The following is an 18204-nucleotide window of genomic DNA, read 5'->3' on the forward strand; positions in this document are numbered from 1 at the left end:
AAATAAAAAATATGTTAATATTAATCAATTATGGGATTAGATAGTTACCATATAAGTCCAGTTAACATTATTTGAATGAAAATTTATTTTACCTTCTAGAATATTCAATTAAATTTTTAAAAAATATATAACACATTTTAGTCTTTTGAAAAATTATCTGAAAATATTTAATTTTCACTTTTGGTTTAGGTTATTGAAATAAAGAGAGAGAGAAAAATTTAAAAAGTAAAGAAATTTAAAGAATAATAATAATAATAATATATTAATTAGTATTTTGATAAGATGGAAACTCAAATGTAAAGTAAAAAAATATATATAACAATCTAACTTTTAATCGATTATGATTATATATCTTATAAAATCAAACTGAAATAATGAAAAATGATATATTTTTATTGGATGACACATAAACACTAACATTTTTAATGAATGTATATTAAATTCTATATATATTTATTAAAATAATTATTTTATTACAATTAATGAAAAATATTAATTAAATATTAGTAAATATAATAAACTTTAAAAAAATGTATATACATACTATGATCAATAGATTTTAAAATAATGGTATTACTAGAAAGAAAAGTATTAATTAAATAATATTTGATTAATTAATTATTCTTAAATTAGGATATATATTAAATTTTATTATTATTTATCATTTAATTATTACTTTTATTTAAAATAAATAGTTTTATTAGGTTTAATTATATTTTTATTCTTTTATTTTTAATAATTCAGAAAATTAGTCTGTTCATTTTAAATTTAAATAATTTTGATGTCCTCTCACATTTTCATATTTGAAATTAATTATTTATCTATTTTTTAAATAACGTATCACTTAAATGACGTGAAAAACTATCATATAAAAATAAAATTTTATAACTAAAATATATAAATTAAAAGTTGACATTCGTCGATTTTAATGGAAAAAAAATAGATAGAGATTAAAACTATTTAAAATTAAAATAGAAAGATTAATTCCATAAATTAAATAAAATTGAGAGACGAAAATTGTAATTAAATTTTTTTATTATGAATCTTGCACTTTTCTTCTTCTATTTCTACAAATAAGATGAAATATGATAAAAAAAATATAACAAATGAGGAAGACTCCACGGGTTTTTCCCTTCTGGTCGGTGCCACTAATATTCTGGCTATTGGAAGGGTTTCGACAACAATGGTCTATACTATTTTGGTTACTCGGGGCACGCATACTCCGACACAAGTGGGAGTCTGAGATTCATCTGACGGGGTTATTGTGGAAGATGTTTAATGTTTGTTATGACCTGATGAGGGAGGAAGTTTGGACCTTAGTTATGAGTTTGAAGAGCCTCGTGTGAATGGTTGTTTGTTAAGTGTTGTCATACCCCAAAATTCATATTACCCTTCACAATGATCATATAGATCCATAAACCCTAATCATTTGCATACCCTCATAAGCATTCATTTCATCTGCATAAGCATGATTCAACACAAGAATACAGGTGACTTGGATTCATGGATTTGTGCTTGCACCCAGTGGAAACTAAGGTTCCTTAGCAACTTAAGATGGCTCAATCAATCAAACCCTAACTTGGAGATGGCCATTGATGCTTGGGTATTGTGCATATACTTGGTGTGTCAAATATGGCTTCTTAAGGAATCAAACCCCTAGTTTGGGATCCCCACTTGATCAGGGTGTCCTTAAACCCTAATTAAGTCCCATGCCCTTGTGTGGGCCCATAACCCGGATTTCATCTTTCATTCCATTGTGATTTGGTTCTTTTGCCTGGCCAAGTTCCATCCAACCACTTGTGTATAGTCCATGTCTGTAGATCCTCATGCTTTGATCTCGTAGACTTCATGATCCCGCATGTGCATCATGTGTTTGTGTCCCTTGGTTTGGGCCTAAGTACATGTTGTGTATTTCATCTGGTTAATCTTCATGCCTAGTCTAAGGATATGTCTTACTTAATGTCATTTTATCTGGTCTCTTAAAGTACATGGTTCATACTTTATTTGGTTTCATCTGGTCAATTTCATTCAAGTTCATTGCATAGCATTTTCAATCTTTGGTGCTTGGTGGATCTTTGGGTTATGCTTATCATTTGTCCATCCAAGTTTGCTTAAGCCTAGTATGATTCAATTCAAGTGTTGATCATGCCCATCTATTAATGGTTGGTGGTTCATTCAAGTTATAGCTTTGCTCATTAGCCATGTTCATATGATCAGTTCAAGTCATGTCCATAGTTTATCATCATTCATTACAATACATGTTCAAGTTATCATTCAAGTTCATATCATACCCATTCATTTCAAAGGTTAAGTTTGTACAAGATTCAATGTTCATGTTCAAATCCATAATACATTTCAAGTCAAGTTAAATTCAAGTCATGGTCATCAAATTCATTAATTTCAAATTCAATTCACTCAAGATCATACAAGTATCACTTCCATTCGAAAATCATCTATTTCATTCATATAACTTCAATTTCCATCACGTATTCATCACAAATGTCTAAACATTGCAAAATTACAAAAAAATGGAAGTTTGACCAAATATTGACTTTGGTCAACATTTGACTTTTTGGTAAACTTTGACCAAAGTCAACCCAATCCTAAAAAACCCCAAATCCTAATTCCATCCCTAAAAGTCCAATCTTAATCCTTGTTTTGGTAATTTGTGTATAATGTTCCAAATGCAAGTTAGGTGCACTCCATGTTGTAAAACATGCCATTACCATGTCATCATGCACAAACTGAATGAGGACTTGCAATCAACATGGGTAGGTTGCAATACCATCATGCAATGAATCAATTAGCAATCCATGTTTAGTCATGTTACAACAAAAATCATACAATGCCAAACTTGCAATAAGGTTTCCCAAACAACATTATACTATTGCAGTAGTGAATTTGGCCAAGCAGGAGATTGTAATGCAAGTTATGAAGCAATGTTATTAAACTACAATCTCCAATCATACTGCAGTTCATAACATCATTAAAGGACATACATGTTGCAAACCTGCAATGCAACTTCCCAATCTTAATAGATGATCATCTAACCATCGTCATGAGCACCATGTTGCAGCAGCCAAATGAACACCATCACCAAACAAACCTCAAAAACATGATGCAAAACAATGAGCAACCTGCAGGGCAATGTTCAAAAACCTGCAGCCACATGAACACCGTCACCAAACAAACATCATCATCAATTGCAAAGGCATGGCAATAAAACAACAACACCAAGGCAAACATGCTAACAATTCAAATGGCCACTAAGTTGGATCCAATATGATGTTTTCATTGTATCAGTTCATACCTTGCGGAAACATCAAGCCAATCCAAGAAAATCTAATGCAGGATGTACATCCATGCTTGCACCAAAACCACATCAACACGAGTGTAACCTGCAGTGAAGCACACAAATCACAATGCAGTCTTTGGATCAACGTGAAGCATAAGCCCTACAATGCAATAATGCAGCTCAAAGTAAATGGCATGAGCAAACATCAGTTCAACAATCATAAAAGCATGAGCAGCTCCAAATCCCAAATGGCAAGATATGAAAATTGCAAAGCATCGAATTATGCAAGCAAACAACATGGGTATGTTAGCAAACGAGTTGTCAATGCAAACCTAGAGAATCAAATGTAAGAGTATAATATGCAGCCTGAGAAAATGTATAAAATACCAACAAAATACATCAAATACGCGTGTGCAAGTGAGTTTCTAAAAGGGCTAATGATTGCCTAATCATATGTTGTGGTCCCCACCAAATCCAAGTAGAGATTTGCACACCAAATTTCACTGAAAAATAAGTCACATGCCTCATGTGATTCACACGGATTTAGATCAAAATGGACACGTTTTAATTCACTCTCACTCATCCTCATCCACTTTATAAATAGAGTATCACTATCACACTTTAAGGCAAGCTTTGAAAGCCACTAAAGCTCTATAGAATTTGCACCTCAAAGTCACTCAAAATAGAGCTCTCTAATTCACTCATTCACGAAAGAATAAGAAGGAAAATAGTGGAGTTAGAAGGACCTTGAAGCGTACTTGAGATTCGAGTTACAGTCGTCGTCGCCTCCGTCGTCGTCTCTGGCAGGTAACTTATTTAATTAGTTATTTTTGCTTCGATTTGATCACCACGATATAGTGTCAGGTTAGGGAGATCGAAACCCTAACTTATTAGCCTTTGGTCTTCATTATGTCGCATTTAATTTCTAGAATTTCGATTTAGGGTTCGTGAACTGTTGAGCACGATTCGACAAATGGATTCTGGTTTAGGTTAGTTTGGGTAAGGATTTGAATCAATGAGGTGGAGACACTCATTTTGGTGTCCATTTGCTCGTGTTTGGAGCTTCGCCGTCGTTGATGATGAGCTCTGGCGGGACGGAGGCTCAGTCTCCGGTTATAGGTTGAAGGGAGTTTTTAAATTCTAATGAGGGTGACCTGGCGTGATGAGTGTGGTTCATGTTGGTTTTCTTTGATGGATAGGTTGGGCTAAGGTCCATTCATTTTACTGATGACACCGCTTCTGGACTCCTGCACCCCCTACCTGCAAAGGCAAAGGCCAATGGGCCTTGGGGTGGGCTTAGCGCCCAAAGTGCTTTTCAACACTGCTTTCAGTGTTACACCCCCTCCCCTTGGTGTTTTATTATTTTATTTTCTTGTTTTTATTGCAATATTTTATGTTAATTCTTTTTATTTTTAGCCAATTATTTTTTACATATGCTTTTAATATTTGTTATATTACATTGCATTGCATGAATTTTAATATTCTTTTTATCTTTTGCAAATTATTTGTATTATGAATAATTGTTTTTATAATTTTATGGTTTGATTTGTATTCTCATTTCTTCTTGCAAGCTTGATTGATCATTGACTATTAACATCTAACCATTAACTTGTATTTATTTTTTATTTTGTTTTAATGGCTTAATTGATAGATCTTCCACACTTCAATACATTGATAAGTGTGCGTTTTGGTTGATTTAATATTCTTTGATTCAAATATATTGATAAATGATCATTGGATCACTTTCGACACTATGAATCATTGATAGGTTGTCCCTTAATGCGCCATATTTTGAGTCTTTTGATTTGTGGATAGATAATCTGAAGTAATTGGTCTTTTTTAAATTGACTCCTAACATCTAACTTCTAATATTTAAATTCCTGCAATTTGTTTCTTTATTTTGTGTGTTATAATTCTCATTTATCATTACCATTCCTCATCATTGCTGTTTTACTTTGTCACCTAATCTAAAATGAATAAAAATATGATAAAATGGAAAAGACTAAAAAGACTTAATTTGAGGACTATGGACTTTATTTTCACCTTACCATTTGACATAGAGTATTATGGACCATATGGACTTTGTGTATGACCTAAGTTTGTAAACTTAAAGGACTTGTTTATACCCTTGCTTGGACCTTTGACCAATGTGATTGATCTATGCAACCTGGAGCATTATGGGCTTGTGATTTTTCATCAAAAGAAAGTATTCATGGAACTACCTTAGTGAAGTTAGCGGAAATATACCTGAACGCATCGCACCCTCAAACATACAACAGAGTCGCCATCGAACTTTATTTATTCCCGAAGGAAAGGGAAAACATTAATAAGACCTGGGGGAAGAGATATGTTGGGCAAGGAAGTCGGTTATGCAAGGGGAAGGTATTAGCACCCCTAACATCCATGGTACTCTGTGGGAATCGTTTTGATTGTTCTCGTTCAAATAGGTGTTATATCTGAAGATTACTCACAAAAGAATGGGGGAAAGAAAATAAATAGATAGATAGAGTGATCGGTGAGGATTAGGGTCATCATGCATATGTATCCTCATAGTGAAATAAGGAATTCAGAGCTTTGTAGTTCAAGGAACTAATGGCGGCAGGTGAAAAGAATTTGTGACCAGAGTATGGTCTAAACCAAAGGATTGTGATTTGAACTCCAAAAAGGGTGAAATATGAACCCAGGAGTAAAACTTGCATTAACCGATATGTGGACTAGCAGGGCTGCCACTATATGGTATAACTGAAAATAAGGAGAATTAAGTCTTTGGGGACGATCGAAACAACTCTTGGTTCACAAGGTGATGCAAGATGTAGCACAAAGGGATAATGTATATGGCTAAAAGGATAGGGTATATTACATGGAGTGAACGAAAGTAGAATATAGATGTATCATGGAGATGAATGGAATGAAGTGACCGAAGTCACATAAACGAATAGTTTGGTATTAAGTGACTGAAAAGGTGTACTTTGAAACCAAGGGAAAATGTATATTGGAATCCATAGGAGAAATTGAATTTGTACCATAGAGGAAAATTGGTGTTAACCGATATGTGGACTAGTCGGGATGCTACTATATGGTATAACCAAAAAAGAAGGAATTAAATGTATGGGTATGGGCCAAACAACTCTAGGTGTAAATCCGGATTGCCGATATATCGTCCTAAAAGGGTATATATGGAATTCCAAAGAAAATTGTGTTTCGGTGTCAAAGAAATAGTATGTCACTAGGGTGAACAGTTTAATGATTGAATGTCGATAATGGATCATGGAATATATTAATGGTGCCATAAGGCAGAAGGAGGAATAATTAGGATTATGCTCTCCAAGGATTTGCATCCTTGTGCCTACATATTCTCACTGTGTAATGAGAAAGTCAGAGCAATCGTAGTTTGTGGAACCACGAGAACAACGAGATATATAAGTGATAAAAAGTGCAACCTGTACCAATAGAATGGTATCAAGGGAACCCACAAATGGAAAGTAAACTTTGAACCAATGAGTAAAACTGGCATTAACTGATATGTAGACTAGCCAGGCTGCCACTATATGGTATAGAAAAAAACAAGGTGAATTGAATGTCTGGGTACGATCCAAACAACTTTTGATTCCCAAGATGGATTGTCGCTATATCGTCCTAAAAGGGTATATGCAGAGGCCAAAAGAAAGTGTTGTTGAGTACAAGGAATATTATTTCACTGGTTGGGGAACAAATAGTTTGAGATCAAAGAAGAATAGTATCTTGGATCCATGAAAGAGATAGACTCTGAATCGAAGAGCAAATCAACGTCTTAGCCAAAAGGAATGAATTAAATGTCTGGGGACGATCCAAACAACTCTTGATTAATGAGTGGAGTGCATTTATATCATCCTAAAAGGATGTACATGGAGTCAAAGGAGAAGTATAGTTGCTCTCAAAAAGATGGTATTTATTAAATGAATGAAGAATGATTGATTAATAAATAGGGTAGCTCACGAAGAATCTGAGTTCTCCTGCCTACATATCCTTGTAGTGCAATAAGGAAATCAGAGCTTTCGTAGTTCAACCTACTAGGGCTGAAAGCAAGATGATTGAGGCAACAGAAGTGCTTGATTGAATATGGAAGATACTTGATATTTACTTGGTAAGAACTAAACTAAAGCCTATAAGTAAAGGTGGACACGATGGGCAACGTATCAAACATTCTGCACCCAAAGATATCCAAAATGAGGGTAGGAAAACTTCATTCTCATTCCTTTTTTACTACTTAAGGCTCGTGGCGTATAATTCTCATACGTATCCTCATAGTGAAATAAGGAATTCAGATCTTTGTAGTTCAAAGAACTAATGGCGACAGGTGAAAAGAATTTGTGATCAGAGTATGGTCTAAACCAAAGGATTGTGATTTGAACTCCATAAAGGGTGAAATATGAACCCAAGAGTAAAATTGTCATTAATTGATATGTGGACTAGCAGGGCTGCCACTATATGGTATAGCCGAAAATAAGGAGAATTAAGTGTTTGGGGACGATCAAAATAACTCTTGGTTCACAAGGTGATGCAAGATGTAGCACAGAGGGATAATGTATCTGCCTCAAAGGATAGGGTGTATTACATGGAGTGAATGAAGGTAGAATATAGATGTATCATGGAGATGAACGGAATGAAGTGACCAAAGTCACATAAATGAATAGTTTGGTAACAAGTGACTGAAAATGTGTACTTTGAAACCAAAGGAAAAGGTATATTGGAATCCATAGGAGAAATTGAATTCGTACCGTAGAGGAAAATTGGTGTTAACCGATATGTGGACTAGTCGGGATGCTACTATATGGTATAACCAAAAAAGAAGGAATTAAATGTATGGGTATGGGCCAAACAACTCTAGGTGCAAATCCGGATTGCCACTATATCGTCCTAAAAGGGTATATATGGAATTCCAAAGAAAACTGTGTTTCGGTGTCAAAGAAATAGTATGTCGCTAGGGTGAATAGTTTAATGATTGCATGTAGATAATGGATCATGGAATATATGAATGGTTCCCTAAGGCAGAAGGAGAAATAATTAGGATTATGCTCTCCAAGGATTTGCATTCTCGTGCCTACATATTCTCATTGTGTAATGATAAAGTCAGAGCAATCGTAGTTCGTGGAACCACGAGAACAACAGGATATATAAGTGATGAAAAGTGCAACCTGTACCAATAGAATGGTATCAAGGGAACCCACAAATGGAAAGTGAACTTGGAACCAAAGAGTAAAACTGGCATTAATCGATATGTGGACTAGCCAGGCTGCCACTATATGGTATAGCCAAAAACAAGGTGAATTGAATGTCTGGGTATGATCCAAACAACTTTTGATTCCCAAGATGGATTATTGCTATATCGTCCTAAAAGGGTATATGCCTGGGCCAAAAGAAAATGTTGTTGAGTACAAGGAATATTATATCACTGGTTGGGGAACAAATAGTTTGAGATCAAAGAAGAATAGTATCTTGGATCCATGAAAGAGATAGACTCTGAATCGAAGAGCAAATCGACGTCTTAGCCAAAAAGAATGAATTAAATGTCTGGGGACGATCCAAACAACTCTTAATTAATGAGGTGGAGTGCATTTATATCGTCCTAAAAGGATGTACATGGAGTCCAAAGAGAAGTATATTTGCTCTCAAAAAGATGGTATTTATTAAATGAATGAAGAATGATTGTTTAATAAATAGGGTAGCTCACGAAGAATCTGAGTTCTCCTGCCTACATATCCTTATAGTGCAATAAGGAAATCAGAGATTTCGTAGTTCAACCTACTAGGGTTTAAAGCAAGATGATTGAGGCAACAAAAGATGCTTGATTGAATATGGAAGAGACTTGATAGTTGCTTGGTAAGAACTAAACTAAAGCCTATAAGTAAAGATGGACACGATATGCAACGTATCAAACGTTCTGCACCCAAAGATATCCAAAATGAGGGTAAGAAATCTTCATTCTCATTCCTTTTTTAGTACTTAAGGCTCGTGACGTATAATACTCATACATATCCTCATAGTGAAATAAGGAATTCAGATCTTTGTAGTTCAAAGAACTAATGGCGGCAGGTGAAAAGAAATTGTGATCAGAGTATGGTCTAAACCAAATGATTGTGATTTAAACACCAGAAAGGGTGAAATATGAACCCCAAGAGTAAAACTGTCATTAACCGATATGTGGACTAGCAGGGCTGCCACTATATGGTATAGCCAAAAACAAGGAGAATTAAGTGTTTGGGGACGATCGAAACAACTATTGGTTCACAAGGTGATGCAAGATGTAGCACAAAGGGATAATGTATTTGCCTCAAAGGATAGGGTATATTACATGGAGTGAATGAAGGTAGAATATAGATGTATCGCGTAGATGAACGGAATGAAGTGACCAAAGTCACATAAATTAATAGTTTGGTAACAAGTGATTGGAAATGTGTACTTTGAAACCAAAGGAAAAGGTATATTGGAATCCATAGGAGAAATTGAATTTGTACCATAGAGGAAAATTGGTGTTAACCGATATGTGGACTAGTCGGGATGCTACTATATGGTATAACCAAAAAAGAAGGAATTAAATGTATGGGTATGGGCCAAACAACTCTAGGTGTAAATCCGGATTGCCGATATATCGTCCTAAAAGGGTATATATGGAATTCCAAAGAAAATTGTGTTTCGGTGTCAAAGAAATAGTATGTCACTAGGGTGAACAGTTTAATGATTGCATGTAGATAATGGATCATGGAATATATGAATGGTGCCCTAAGGCAAAAGGAGGAATAATTAGGATTATGCTCTCCAAGGATTTGCATCCTCGTGCCTACATATTCTCACTGTGTAATGAGAAAGTCAGAGCAATCGTAGTTCGTGGAACCACGAGAACAACGGGATATACAAGTGATGAAAAGTGCAACCTGTACCAATAGAATGGTATCAAGGGAACCCACAAATGGAAAGTGAACTTGGAACCAAAGAGTAAAACTGGCATTAACCGATATGTGGGCTAGCCAGGCTGCCACTATATGGTATAGCCAAAAACAAGGTGAATTGAATGTTTGGGTACGATCCAAACAACTTTAGATTCCCAAGATGGATTGTCGTTATATCGTCCTAAAAGGGTATATGCAGAGGCCAAAAGAAAGTGTTGTTGAGTACAAGGAATATTATATCACTGGCTAGGGAACAAATAGTTTGAGATCAAAGAAGAATAGTATCTTGGATCCATGAAAGAGATAGACTCTAAATAGAAGAGCAAATCGACGTCTTAGCCAAAAAAGAATGAATTAAATGTTTGGGGACGATCCAAACAACTATTGATTAATGAGGTGGAGTGCATTTATATCGTCTTAAAATGATGTACATGGAGTCCAAAGAGAAGTATATTTGCTCTCAAAAAGATGATATTTATTAAATGAATGAAGAATGATTGATTAATAAATAGGGTAGCTCACGAAGAATCTGAGTTCTCCTGCCTACATATCCTTGTTGTGCAATAAGGAAATCAGAGCTTTCGTAGTTTAACCTACTAGGGCTGAAAGCAAGATGATTGAGGTAACAAAAGATGCTTGATTGAATATGGAAGAGACTTGATAGTTACTTGGTAAGAGTTAAACTAAAGCCTATAAGTAAAGGTGGACACGATGAGCAACGAGTTAAACATTCTGCACCCAAAGATATTCTGAATGAGGGTAGGAAAGCTTCATTCTCATTCCTTTTTTACTACTTAAGTACATGTTGTGTATTTCATCTGGTTAATCTTCATGCTTAGTCCAAGGTTATGTCTTACTTAATGTCATTTTATCTGGTCTCTTAAAGTACATGGTTCATGCTTTATTTGGTTTCATCTGGTCAATTTCATTCAAGTTCATTGCATAGCATTTTCAATCTTTGGTGCTTGGTGGATCTTTGGGTTATGCTTATCATTTGTCCATCCAAGTTTGCTTAAGCCTAGTGTGATTCAATTCAAGTGTTAATCATGCCTATGTATTCATGCTTGGTGGTTCATTCAAGTTATAGCTTTGCTTATTAGCCATGTTCATATGATCGGTTCAAGTCATGTCCATAGTTTATCATCATTCATTTAAATTCATTACAATACATGTTCAAGTTATCATTCAAGTTCATATCATACCCATTAATTTCAAAGGTCAATTTTGTACAAGATTCAATGTTCATGTTCAAATCCATAATACATTTCAAGTCAAGTTAAATTCAAGTCATGGTCATCAAATTCATTAATTTCAAATTCAATTCACTCAAGATCATACAAGTATCACTTTCATTCATAAATCATCTATTTCATTCATATAACTTCAATTTCCATCACGTATTCACCACAAATGTCTAAACATTGCAAAATTACAAAAAAAATGGAAGTTTGACCAAATATTGACTTTGATCAACATTTGACTTTTTGGTAAGCTTTGACCAAAGTTAATCCAATCCTAAAAAACCCCAAATCATAATTTCGCTAATCCTAATTCCATCCCTAAAAGTCAAATCTTGATCATTGTTTTGGCCATTTGTGTATAATGTTCCAAATGCAAGTTAGGTGCACTCCATGTTGCAAAACATGCCATTACCATGTCATCATGCACAAACTGAATGAGGACTTGCAATCAACAAGGATAGGCCGCAATACCATCATGCAATGAATCAATTAGCAATCCATGTTTAGTCATATTACAATAAAAATCATACAATGCCAAACTTGTAATAAGGTTTCCCAAACAACATTATACTGTTGCAACAGTGAATTTGGCCGAGCAGAAGAATGTAATGTAAGTCATGAAGCAATGTCATTAAACTACAATCTCCAATCATACTGCAGTTCATAACATCATTAAAGGACATACATGTAGCAAACCTGCAATGAAACTTCCCAAGCTTAACAGATGACCATCTAACCATCGTCATGAGCACCATGTTGCAGTAGCCACATGAACACCATCACCAAACAAACCTCAAAAGCATGATGCAAAACAATGTGCAACCTGCAGGGCAATGTTCAAAAACCATCATCAGTTGCAAAGGCATCTAAAGTCAGGTCAAGGCATGACAATAAAACAACAACACCAAGGCAAACATGCTAACAATTCAAATGGCCACTAAGTTGGATCCAAGATGATGTTTTCATTGTATCAGTTAATACCTTGCGGAAACATCAAGCCAATCCAAGAAAATCTAATGCAGGATGTACATCCATGCTTGCACCAAAACCACATCAACACGAGTGCAACCTACAGTGAAGCACACAAATCACAATGTAGTATTTGGATCAACCTGAAGCATAAGCCCTACAATGCAATAATGCAGCTCAAAGTAAATGGCATGAGCAAACATCAGTTCAACAATCATAAAAGCATGAGCAGCTCGAAATCCCAAATGGAAAGATATGAAAATTGCAAAGCATAGAATTATGCAAGTAAGAAACATGGGTATGTTAGCAAACGAGTTGGCAATGCAGACCCAGAGAATCAAATGTAAGAGTATAATATGCAGCCTGAGAAAATGTACAAAATACCAACAAAATACATCAAATACGCACATGCAAGTGAGTTTCTAGAAGGGCTAATGATTGCCTAATCATATGTTGTGGACCCCAGCAAATCCAAGTAGAGTTTTGCACACCAAATTTCACTGGCCAACTCAGTAATTCACTGAAAAATAAGTCACATGCCTCATGTGATTCACACGGATTTGGATCAAAATGGACACGTTTTAATTCACTCTCACTCATCCTCACCCACTCTATAAATAGAGTATCACTATCACACTTTAAGGCAAGCTTTGAAAGCCATTGAAGCTCTATAGAATTTACACCTCAAAGTCACTCAAAATAGAGCTCTCTAATTCACTTATTCATTAAAGAATAAGAAGGAAAAAAGTGGAGTTAGAAGGACCTTGAAGCGTACTTAAAAATCGAGTTACAATCGTCGTCGCCTCCATCGTCTATGGCAGGTAACTTATGTAATTAGTTGTTTTTTCTTCTATTTGATCACCACGATATAGTGTCAGGTTAGGGAGATCGAAACCCTAACTTGTTAGCCTTTGGTGTTCATTATGTCGCATTTAATTTCTAGAATTTCGATTTAGGGTTCATGAACTTTTGAGCACGATTCGAAAAATGAATTCTGGTTTAGGTTAGTTTGGGTAAGGATTTGAATCAATGAGGTGGAAACACTAATTTTGGTGTCCATTTGCTTGTGTTTGGAGCTTCGCCGTCGTCGATGATGAGCTCTGGCGGGGCGGAGGCTCAGTCTCCGGTTATAGGTTGAAGGGAGTTTTTAAATTCTAATGAGGGTGACCTAACGTGAAGAGTGTGGTTCATGTTGGTTTTATTCGATGGATATGTTGGGCCATGGTCCATTCATTTTACTGATGACACCGCTTCTGGACTCCTGCACCCCCTGCCTGCAAAGGCAAAGGCCAATGGGCCTTGGGGTGGGCCTTAGCGCCTAAAGTGCTTTTCAGCACTGCTTTCCGTGTTACACCCCATCCCATTGGTGTTTTATTATTTTATTTTCTTGTTTTTATTGCAATATTTTATGTTAATTCTTTTTATTTTTAGCCAATTACTTTTTACATATGCTTTTAATATTTGTTATATTACATTGCATTGCATGAATTTTAATATTCTTTTTACTTTTTGCAATTTATTTGTATTATGAATAATTGTTTTTATAGTTTTATGGTTTGATTTCTATTCTCATTTCTTCTTGCAAGCTTGATTGATCATTGATTATTAACATCTAACCATTAACTTGTATTTATTTTTTATTTTGTTTTAATGGCTTGATTGATAGATCTTCCACACTTCAATACATTGATAAGTGTACGTTTTGGTTGATTTAATCTTCTTTAATTCATATATATTGATAAATGATCATTGGATCATTTTTTACACTATGAATCATTGATAGGTTGTCTCTTAATGTGCCATATTTTGAGTCTTTTGATTTGTGGATAGATGATCTGAAGTAATCGGTCTTTTTTAAATTGACTCCTAACATCTAACTTCTAATATTTAAATTCTTGCAATTTATTTCTTTACTTTGTGTGTTATAATTCTCATTTATCATTACCATTCCTCATCATTGTTGTTTTACTTTGTCACCTAATCTAAAATGAATAAAAATATGATAAAATGGAAAAGACTAAAAATACTTAATTTGAGGACTATGGACTTTATTTTCACCTTAGCATTAGACATAGAGTATTATGGATCATATGGACTTTGTGTATGACCTAAGTTTGTAAACTTAGAGGACTTGTTTATACCCTTGCTTGGACCTTGGACCAATGTGATTGATATATGAAACTTTGAGCATTATGGGCTTGTGATCTTTTATCACAAGAAAGTATTCATGGAACTACCTTAGTGAAGCTAGCGGAAATATACCTGAACGCATCACACCCTCAAACATACAACAGAGTCGCCATCGAACTTTATTTATTCCCGAAGGAAAGGGAAAACATTGGTAAGACCCGGGAGGAAGAGATATGTTAGGTAAGGAAGTCGGTTATGCAAGGGGAAGGTATTAACACCCCTAACATCCATGGTACTTTGTGGGAATTGTTTTGATTGTTCTCGTTCGAATAGGTATTATATCTGAAGATTACTCGCAAAAGAATAGGGGAAAGGAAAGAAATAGATAGATACAGTGATCAGTGAGGATTAGGGTCATCATGCATACGTATCCTCATAGTAAAATAAGGAATTCAGAGCTTTGTAGTTCAAAGAACTAATGGCGGCAGGTGAAAAGAATTTGTGACCAGAGTATGGTCTAAACCAAAGGATTGTGATTTGAACTCCAAAAAGGGTGAAATATGAACCCAGGAGTAAAACTTGCATTAACCGATATGTGGACTAGCAGGGCTGCCACTATATGGTATAACTGAAAATAAGGAGAATTAAGTCTTTGGGGACGATCGAAACAACTCTTGGTTCACAAGGTGATGCAAGATGTAGCACAAAGGGATAATGTATATGGCTAAAAGGATAGGGTATATTACATGGAGTGAACGAAAGTAGAATATAGATGTATCATGGAGATGAATGGAATGAAGTGACCGAAGTCACATAAACGAATAGTTTGGTATTAAGTGACTGAAAAGGTGTACTTTGAAACCAAGGGAAAATGTATATTGGAATCCATAGGAGAAATTGAATTTGTACCATAGAGGAAAATTGGTGTTAACCGATATGTGGACTAGTTGGGATGCCACTATATGGTATAACCAAAAAAGAAGGAATTAAATGTATGGGTATGAGCCAAACAACTCTAGGTGCAAATGCGGATTGCCGCTATATCGTCCTAAAAGGGTATATATGGAATTCCAAAGAAAACTGTGTTTCGGTGTCAAAGAAATAGTATATCACTAAGGTGAACAGTTTAATAATTGAATGTCGATAATGGATCATGGAATATATGAATGATGCCCTAAGGCAGAAGGAGGAATAATTAGGATTATGCTCTCCAAGGATTTGCATCCTCGTGCCTACATATTCTCACTGTGTAATGAGAAAGTCAGAGTAATCGTAGTTCGTGGAACCACGAGAACAACGGGATATATAAGTGATGAAAAGTGCAACATGTACCAATAGAATGGTATCAAGGGAACCCACAAATGGAAAGTGAACTTGGAACCAAAGAGTAAAACTGGCATTAACTGATATGTGGACTAGCCAGGCTGCCACTATATGGTATAACAAAAAACAAGGTGAATTGAATGTCTGGGTACGATCCAAACAACTTTTGATTCCCAAGATGGATTATTGCTATATCGTCCTAAAAGGGTATATGCGTGGGCCAAAAGAAAGTGTTGTTGAGTACAAGGAATATTATATCACTGGCTGGGGAACAAATAGTTTGAGATCAAAGAAGAATAGTATCTTGGATTTATGAAAGAGATAAACTCTGAATCGAAGAGAAAATCGACGTCTTAGCCAAAAAAGAATGAATTAAATGTTTGGGGACGATCCAAACAACTCTTGATTAATGAGGTGAAGTGCATTTATATCGTCCTAAAAGGATGTACATGGAGTCCAAGGAGAAGTATATTCACTCTCAAAAAGATGGTATTTATTAAATGAATGAAGAATGATTGATTAATAAATAGGGTAGCTCACGAAGAATCTGAGTTCTCCTGCCTACATATCCTTGTAGTGCAATAAGGAAATCAGAGCTTTCGTAGTTCAACCTACTAGGGCTAAAAGCAAGATGATTGAGGCAATCGAAGATGCTTGATTGAATATGGAAGATACTTGATAGTTACTTGGTCAGAACTAAACTAAAGCCTATAAGTAAAGGTGGACACGATGAGCAACGAGTCAAACGTTTTGCACCCAAAGATATCCAGAATGAGGGTAGGAAAGCTTCATTCTCATTCCTTTTTTACTATTAAGGCTCGTGACGCATAATTCTCATTTTAACTTTCAAGTTATTGGAGAAGAGTATTTGTTGCTTCTTTTAGTGATGAAGACCTTATCGATCGTTCGATTCGAATTACACTAAAGTCTATGAATAGAGGCGAATACGATGAGCAACTAGGTCAAATGTCCCGTACCCAAAGATATTCAAAATGGGGGTAGGAATTCTCCAATCTCATCCCTTCTCTATTGCTTAAGGCTCGTGTCGTACAACTTGAATCATGATTCATAAGTTGTTGGTGTAGTCATTTGCTTGTTACATGATGCTTTGTGAAGGGAGAGACTTGCCAATCGTATGATTTGAATTGTGCTAAATTCTATGAATATAGGCGAATACAATGAACAACTAGGTCATTCGTCCCATACCCAAAGATATTCATAATGAGGGTAGGAATTCTCCAGTCCCATTTCTTCTCTATTGCTTAAGGCTCGTGCCACACAATTCTAACTTTGATTTGACAATCTCTTGAAGAGCCACCTTTAATGTGACTTGTATGATCCATTGCTTAGTATGACTTAGGATGCCTTGATTGAAAGTTTGACTTGAGGCTTCGAGCTCCACAACTTATAGAAAAAGTCCCATGAAGTGACCACGAGTCTTTTGGTCACTCCATTTAGACAATGGAATTATACCAGATCAAATGCTTTAGTTGATCAAAATTACTTTTGATCAACTTGAAACGAGGGTTTGATTTAATTTTGGGAACTAGGTTAATCCTAATCCAATGGTTAGAACTATTTAAGGGTTATACCTAAGGGAACTTGATTAAAATTCTATATCAAAATTACTCCTAGGGGATCATGCAATATTATGATCAAAATACCAAAATAAACCCTAAAAGGATAAAAAGGTCAATTGATGTATTGAATTAATTTCTATTCATGAAAATTCTAATCTAAATGTTCCTAGAAAATATCTAATTTCTAATTAATTCCGAATATTCTAAAAATTCAAAAAAAAAATACTAATTATCTAACTAATTCTAATACTTTCTAACAAGCTCTAGCTAATTATTCACTAATCAAACAATAGATCTTAATGACTAACTAAAATTTAATAAGCCTAATAAACTAATACTTAAAATCTAATTAGCTCTAATCCCAATTAAAACTAATTTTCTAAGACTAATCTAATCAATTTGACTAATTAAGAATTACATCCTAATTATACTAATCTAATTCTAACAATCGATAAAACCTAATCATAATTAAATTCTAATAACTATCTTAACCCTAAAATCTAATAACCTAATTAGACTAATCCTAATCTAATTGATCAATACAAAAAAAACAAAAAAAAGAGAACAAAGGTTAAAGACAGAAAAGAATGTGCCTGGTCTAGTGGGAGTGCAAGCCCGAATGGGGTGTCAAAGAGTAATGCATGTGGGCTTAGGTGGTTGGCCCAACCGTGACAAAATCCATGCGGCCGGAGATTCTAAAAGCCAGTATGGGGGTGTAGGACCACAATGGGTAACCCATT

This window comes from Lathyrus oleraceus, chromosome 5, assembly GCF_024323335.1.
Source record: "Lathyrus oleraceus cultivar Zhongwan6 chromosome 5, CAAS_Psat_ZW6_1.0, whole genome shotgun sequence".
NCBI lineage: Eukaryota > Viridiplantae > Streptophyta > Magnoliopsida > Fabales > Fabaceae > Lathyrus > Lathyrus oleraceus.